We start from the raw sequence: 7,925 nt of genomic DNA on the forward strand, positions 1-7,925 counted from the left end.
CCTGCCCACAGCCATCAGCATCTACAATAATTCTTTAGTTAAATGAGTTACAACAACATCTAATTTCCCTCTGGGGTCAATAAAGTATTTTTGAATTTGAATTGAATTGCAYGAGGCCCATTGTTTTCATTTGAATCTACTTCAGCTTCTGCTAGTGTTGTCTTATTGTGCTACTTTTACCCTTTAAACAAATATCACTACTTTAAAACATTTGACAACTTCAGGTTGAACAGAGAGTTTTATATGGTCCAATGTGCCCTACAAGGTACATTTTCTATGAGTAATAAATAGAGTTATTGCCCCCCTGATATGCATGAAAATCTAAAACAGTCTTGTATTTACTTGGATGACACTGTAAGTGTTACCTATAACTGTTATTGTTCCAATATTGTTTTTACATTTTTATTTTAAGTGCCTCATTGAGATTTTTATGATTCTTTTACTGCTTCGCAGCCATTTATTGTGTCCCTACTGTAAGGTATTAAGGCTAAAATACAATCTTTAAACCTATTTTTCTATACTGGTTCTACAGAAGAATGACATAACCTGTCAGGAATATAAATTATAAAAGAAAAATAAATTTCAGTCGGATCTAATCAAGAATAGATAATCCATTCCATGAGGCTTCCAACACTGTGTAAAATGGGACATACTGTATGGACGAAGTTGGACAAATTGATTTCCTTCATTTTGAAGCCATATACAGTGAAATGTTTTCTGTGGAGCAACTGACGATGCTTGTGTTATAAATGGAAAAACAACACAAAAGGAAGAAAAAAGAGGAGCTGCATTAACTGAAGTGACATTTGCAGTAGGTGAAAGGATTAAAAATGAAGATAATATGAAAGCAGATTCTTTTTAGGCCATGGGAAAAAATACATATAATGGAGGTGAGAGAAGAGGCCTGTGGGCTGTGAATGAGTGAAACTGGACTAATGCCAGACAGCTCAGAGAAGGGAGAAATGGCCTTGAAGTGGCCTTCATCTTTCCTGTACATGGATGTAAATCTGTCCCTTCCACCTCTGACACTCACACACCAGTTAAATAGGTCTCCTGCTCTTTAAAATGTCCCTTTTAACTCACTTCAGAGGACAGAATGACAGATAAAAAATGTGACAAACACACAGCTGTTTAAACTGATTGCAGAAACAAAAAGGGCATAATTTCAATAGTGATATTTTTAAAATTATGGTAAAATAACTTCTGTATTAGGAAGGTGGTCTTAATGTAATGGCTAGCTGCTGTATGAACAAGCACATCCAGGAAGGCCATTTAAACCTGGAAACTACCCAAAGCATGTTTAAATAATTTGATTAAAGCAAACCAACAACATGAAATATTAACAAATCATAAACTAATTCATTAAAAGTACATAAAAGACTAAAACGGTAAAATCATTATCAATTTTTAAAAAATAAAACATTAGCAGGTCATACATTTGTGTATATTATCAAAAAATGTAATTATATACTGTAAAYATTGCTTGTCCGCAATTATATGGTAAAATATTTTATTTTTCTAACAACTGCATGAGTTTGGCTTAGATAGCATTTTTCCAATTTAGACAGCACTCTTACTACTTAATACTTAAAAGCTATGTCCCTTTTTACTTAAACCATAGTTACAATACAAAAGGTCGTGCGAGCCCTGCTGTTGCCGCATGATCTGATCACCTGTTCCCCCATGTTTTTGTCATGTGTGTCTTCTTGAATGGGTGTTCTTAAATGTATTTTCATTGTGCTCCGTACAATGACAATAAAGGCATCATCAAACAATATTCCAGCCATCATCAAACCAAAGAAGGAAACCTGCCCCAAACAAAACAAAACAAAACAAAATGCCCATTCCTTTGTCCCCACAGATGAAATATGTTGCTGAACTCAACAATATAGCAACCTTGGGTCTCAAAGATATTCCACTCACCTTTCAGCTGAAAAGGTTACCATGACCTGGTCCAGGACTGACAGGAACCTAACTGGTTCAAACACTATCATACCATCTGCCACAATACACAGACAGCCACCCTTTAACACACTCACACAGGCTTTACAGAGGACTTGGAGGCAGCCTCAATCAGTCAAACCTCCCTGGGGTCCTTTGGCCCAGCCAGCCAGCCGGCCGGCGCCATCTCTACCATCACTTTCGCATCCTCATCGCTCTTTTCTACCACAGGGAGGCAGAACCTGCAGATTAGCCTGCATTTGTGTGTGGGAGTGATAGTGGGGGTAAAAAAGAGAACAGGTGCTCTTATCTCCAGTCAAACCTGGCTAGACTCTGTGTCACATTGCACCTGCATTATGTGTGTGTGTGTGTGTGTGTGTGTGTGTGTGTGCACAGATTTGCCAGAGCCCATTGGGATTCTGAGCCCAGACACTGGCAATGTTGTCCCTGAATGACCCTGCAATAGGAACTGGCGGGTGCACCTTCTATAGCCCTCTCTCATATGCGCGTGCACCCAGACAGAATTCTGCTTTCTGCTCTGGGAGTAATGMCTGACGGTGTCAGAGACAGAGAGGAGAAGCATCGCAAGACAGAAGGGAAATAGAGCAAGGACGAAACTTAAAGATAGTCAGGCTGGCTAATAAACAACTAAGCAACAACAACAAAAATAAATAAATAAATAAAAAACAGTGCACAATATTCCATAACTGCAACAGCAAAACACTATTAGGTTATGGTTCCAATGTAGATAATGGACAAGAAATGCAGAAGCYAATGGTTGAAGCTGCAGAGTCAGAATATGGTATGAATGAAGGAACAGACGGTGGATGATGTCAGACACAGCAGCTGAAAGAACATCCACAAGTGCACAAAAAAAACACACAAACAGACTGAGCTTCGGTGTGAGTCAGACTGGAGCCAGAACTGGTCCACTGTGGAGAAACAATTCTGTGCATGGAAAATATTTGTCATACTAGTTATGTCAAAWGAATCATTAAGTTATTTTCAGAGGGATGTGTACCACCAAAATAGTTGTATGGCAAAGCAATACTACAGGAGTGTCTGTTGGTGATGCTGGTGCACAGTTCTAAAGCAAATGGCAACATCAGTGCAGGCAACTAACAGATTAAATCAAATTATTGGCTATTCATACATGCAAGCGATGTGCAATGACACGGAATCAAATGATATGATTATTACTTTTCATACGCTGACATAGTGGTGCAAATCAGGGTGAGAGAGTCAGCAGCTAAATTTACGTTCTTTAACTCCAGTTATTAGACAGAAGAAGGCAGCAATCCCTATTTCTTTCTCTTTTGATACACAGTAAGTCCAACACGACCTGATAAAAAAAGCACATTATGACCTCCTTCAGTCCTTTCCCCTTCAACAACACACTTTCCCCTGTAAAGTTAATACTTCCAGTTCTTCTGGTGGGCCATAATCAACGCTGTAAAGCCCACCGTTAACATGCCAGAAAAAACACGTGATAAACCAATGTCTTTTACAACATCTCTCAATACTACCTGTTCTCCACGGCGGCTGAGCATAACACCACTCTACAAACRACTGCACTGCGGGCTGAGGAGCAATATATATGCAAACAGCTGAAAGTAAATGTATGCAGCTATAATTTTTTTTTTTTATTGGGCATTATGGTCAAATGGAGGGATCGGCTTTGTTGCTTAATAAGACTGTAAAAGCAGTTGTGGGAAGAGCAGTAAAAGAGATGCAGACTAAAGAATACAAGCTCCCAAGGGGAATTTTAGTTAAGATGATATAATACTGTTTAGAACTTTATTGGGCTCACAAACAAGACTCATTTAGTATATTAGGTGATATTTGTGACTTTCCTTAAAATTGAAAATTTTCTGGGCTGCCGATAAAGGAGTAAAACCAAGTTAAGGAAATCTTCTCACCTTTGAAATGTCCTCCTGAGACTGACTTAACATAAAGCAAACTTTGAACAAACATAAAAGCAGTGACAATTACTCAGCAGAAGCTAACATACTCAGTCTTTAAGTTTACTTCCTGAATAATAATTTTTACCTTTTTTCTTTGAATTGCAAAGTTTTTCTTTCAAAGTCTGTAGACTCCAAACACAAAATTAAACTACTTGGATACTCATCTTGTTTTTCAGCTCTTCCTGAATCCACAGAACAATTTGTTACATTACAGTTTCCTATTTGTGTATCTACCCTCTGTCCTAATGCAAAGACTTAAAGAGTAGCAGTTAAAATGTTCCATTGCAACACAGAGAACCCAATTAAGATGTTAATAAGCAATCGGCTGTTGCTGTGTTTTTCTGTATAAAAAGACAGCATTAAAATCCCTTTGTATGTTCTGTAAAGTGTCAAACTCAACATTAGTGTTTTTTGTGTCAGTAGAAATTTATTAACAGAGAAAATACTTATATGTGAGAGAATCTTTGCACGTACAGCCCTTCATTTCAAAGTRTTCCTCTGAGAAATCAAAATCTTTAAGGGTGAGAAATCCCTGCTCCTTCATTTTTACTTTATATATATAAAAAGTATTGGGTCACCATTCTCATACCATGTGTAAGAGGTGTAGGGATAAAACGCAAGGGGAAGATGTAAAATAGAACAACYAGAGCAAAGGCCAAGACCAATTTTTGGCCATTTCAACAGGATCATTTGTTTTTTTCCCTCCCTTATTTTGTGACCTTAAACCACCACAAAGCAACCAATTAAATGGAGACATTCAACTTTTTTCTTTACAATGTTTGTGATAACACTGCATGTTCTCACATAAGGTATCCATTAGCCATCTAAGGCACACTTGTCTAAAACAAAGTAAACAATTATATAGCTGGGTTTGAGGTGTGAGTTAAAGCCGTGACTGTCCATTAGCGATGGTCCATTGCTGTTTCAGGCATAATGAAGTGGAAAGCCAGAAGAAAGAGAAACCCTGCAGACCTGATTAATGAGAGAAGAAGAGGGAGGTAATAAGGAGGTAATAGGGATGAAGACAAAAGGAGAGAGTRGGGTCGATGAGAGAGAGAAAAGTAATGCATGACTAGAGGTGATGAGGATGAGGAAGTGAGAAAAAAAGGGCGAGATGGGGATTTTACTAGATTTTTAATTGATCCATGTAAAGCTTCTGTGTGAAAAGTGCTCAGCTAGGCTTCAACATCTTCACTAAATGGGCCCTCTCACCTCCCCCTCTGGAAATTATCGCCGCATCTCCATCTTTTAAAGTTGCCTTTATGTATAAATCTTTCTGTCCAAAGCTATAGTGTAACCCCGCAGAAAGCTTGGCTTACCTCTCTTGAGCTCAGCAGGAAATGATTAAAGTCACACTCCAGTCAACTGCCAGTCCCCTTCAGCCCTCGGGTAGAACCACCCGCCTGTGTTGAGCCTCTTAAGAAGGCGAGGTGAACAACCGCACGCGCGAACATTAAATCAGTCACCTGTGCAGGCCCATGAAGTAAGCATTAGGCAGTTAGCTGTGGTGGGCTCCGGCTATGCTCTGAAAAGCAGCAGCAGCAGCGTAGCAAGCTGCCAGGGCAGGGCAGGCAAGGCAAGGCAACGTGGGTGTTCATTAAAACACCCAGCACCATTCACAGGGAGAAACAAGGCAATAAAAGCAATTAATCTGCACATAAACAAGCCATTCTGCCTGTCCAACACACCCACAAACACACTCTCATGACAGAGGGAGCGGGGAAGACAAGGGAAGAGGAGCTATAGCTCGTGTTCCTCCCAGTCCTCTTTCTTATTATCTTTCTTCGTCTGATTCTATTTCTCTGAACTACTCAGATAAATCCAAAGATCTAAAGGCTTTTTAATCCAAAAAGTGTTATTCTCTACATCTTGTGAAGCCACGTTGTAGAGATAAGCTCAGACAGAAGGTGGTTTAAAAAGTCTCACATCACAGTCGCTTCAGATCAGACTGGGCTTTAAAGGCGACGGGCAGATACAGATGGTTTTTCAGAGCTGTCAAAGATGTGGTATCATTACTCTTTGCCATGTTTGGAACCTTTCTTCTTTTTGTTGCCAGCAGCTGATTAAACACAGAGATCTAGTAAATCTAAATAACATTAAAGTAAGAGAAAAATATTCTCAATTTTTGATTGGCTTATCTGCATAAATAGTAGAAAAAAATAAGCTCAGGATTCCCAATAAGCAGGTGTGTATCATGAACCACTGCTTAAAGAGGGGGTATTGTGTATTTTTCAGGCACATATTTCAATTCTATACCACTATCAAGTAACTATGATACTTTCAGTTGTTAAAAAAATGCTGTATACGTATATCAAAAATTAGGGATGCACAATATAGTATCATTCATATACGTAGGTATCAGCCAATATTGGTCATTTTTTAGAATCTCGGTACTGGGCTGATATGTAAAACTGGGCTAATATTAATGTCCGATCTTGATTTCCCACCTTTTAGCTTTGTATTTCTGTTTTGGGAAGGGAGATGGTTGGTTGAGTGGCATCTGTTTGATCATGATGGTGATATTGATGCTGCATAGCCAGGAATAACCGAAGTAGGGAGCCATGTTAGAGGTCTGGTCGTTTATTTATGGTATCAAAAAAATGACCCAAATGTGTTTGCGCGTATATGTATAATATAATTTGTGTGTTTGTGTAATATTGGTAAATATCAGTTATTGGCCATAGCAGCAATAATTATTTCCAATATCGATATCGACTGAAATTTTCATATCGGTGGATCCCTGTCAAAAATAAATGTTACTTCACATCACAGCCTAAGTGCCTTGAATTTGTCCTGTCTCTTTAAGAACCTCCTATTGTTTCTGACACTCCCACTTCAGCACGCCTTCACAAYCATGCTTTAGCAGAGGGGTGTAACGGACAGAGCTCAAGGGAGGAGCTATGCACAAATAGGTGGTGCTTTGTACAAGAAAGCATTTTGGCAGCTCCAAATGGCTACAGGAAGAGATTCAATGATTTTTCAAACATGCATGATTGGGTCAAAACAATTCTCTGGGTATGTTTTTGATGAGAGAATAACATTATAACATGATATAAAGCTCAAAACGTTGATCTTGCACAATTTTGATACAAGTAATATAACAAATTGTTCATTAACCTTCCACAGAACTACTCATCAAAATACCTGACATTACATCTTTTATGTCTAGTTCTCTCATGTTTAGCTTCATTTTTTGTAAGAATTGGTTATTTAACTTAAACTTAACTTTTATTTAGATAATTGTTACATAATTAACTATAATTTATATTGATACTGCAAAAATATAGTGCCAAAATTTTGTAAATGATGGAAAAGCAATTCATCTACACACACGCACACATACGCATATTTATACTGTATATATAAACCTAAACTATGTGTGTGTGTGTGTGTGTGTGTGTGTGTGTGTGTGTGTGTGTGTGAGAGAGAGAGAGAGAGAGAGAGAGAGAGAGAGAGAGAGAGAGAAATAAAATAAACAGCCCTGTGCTTTCATAACTCTCTCTTGTATCACCAGTGAGTCATACTGTAAATGGCAGTGCAGCAATCAGCACTTCATGCATGTAACACCTATGACACAGCACTGCAGCAGTTCATGTGTTTCAGCAGAACAAATACTCTTTTGGGGAGATATTTCAATAGCGTGTATAACCTGCATTATGATAAGATCTGACACAAATATGAGAGAATTTGTTCATTTAAAAAAAGGCTTATTTTTTCTTTAATATGGGGCATTTCTTTGCATTTTGTTCAACCATGCGACAAATTTTTAAACCGTTTTCATTCCTCCCCAGATATTTCCCCTCAAAGCAGCACAAATAAGTATCAGACAGAATGTTTAAAAATGCATCGATGAAGTTTTCAGTGCTGAGAAAGAAAACTAAAGAGCTTCATCAGCACAGATAGTGATGGAGTTAGTTCTGATTGCACTCCTCCTATACAAAAACACATCAGGAACAATGGTAGACAATGAACATTTGGAGCGTGTGTGTGTGTGTGTGTGTGTGTGTGTGTGTGTGTGTG

This window comes from Austrofundulus limnaeus, unplaced genomic scaffold (genome assembly GCF_001266775.1).
Source record: "Austrofundulus limnaeus strain Quisiro unplaced genomic scaffold, Austrofundulus_limnaeus-1.0 Scaffold76, whole genome shotgun sequence".
In the NCBI taxonomy this organism is placed as follows: Eukaryota; Metazoa; Chordata; class Actinopteri; order Cyprinodontiformes; family Rivulidae; genus Austrofundulus; species Austrofundulus limnaeus.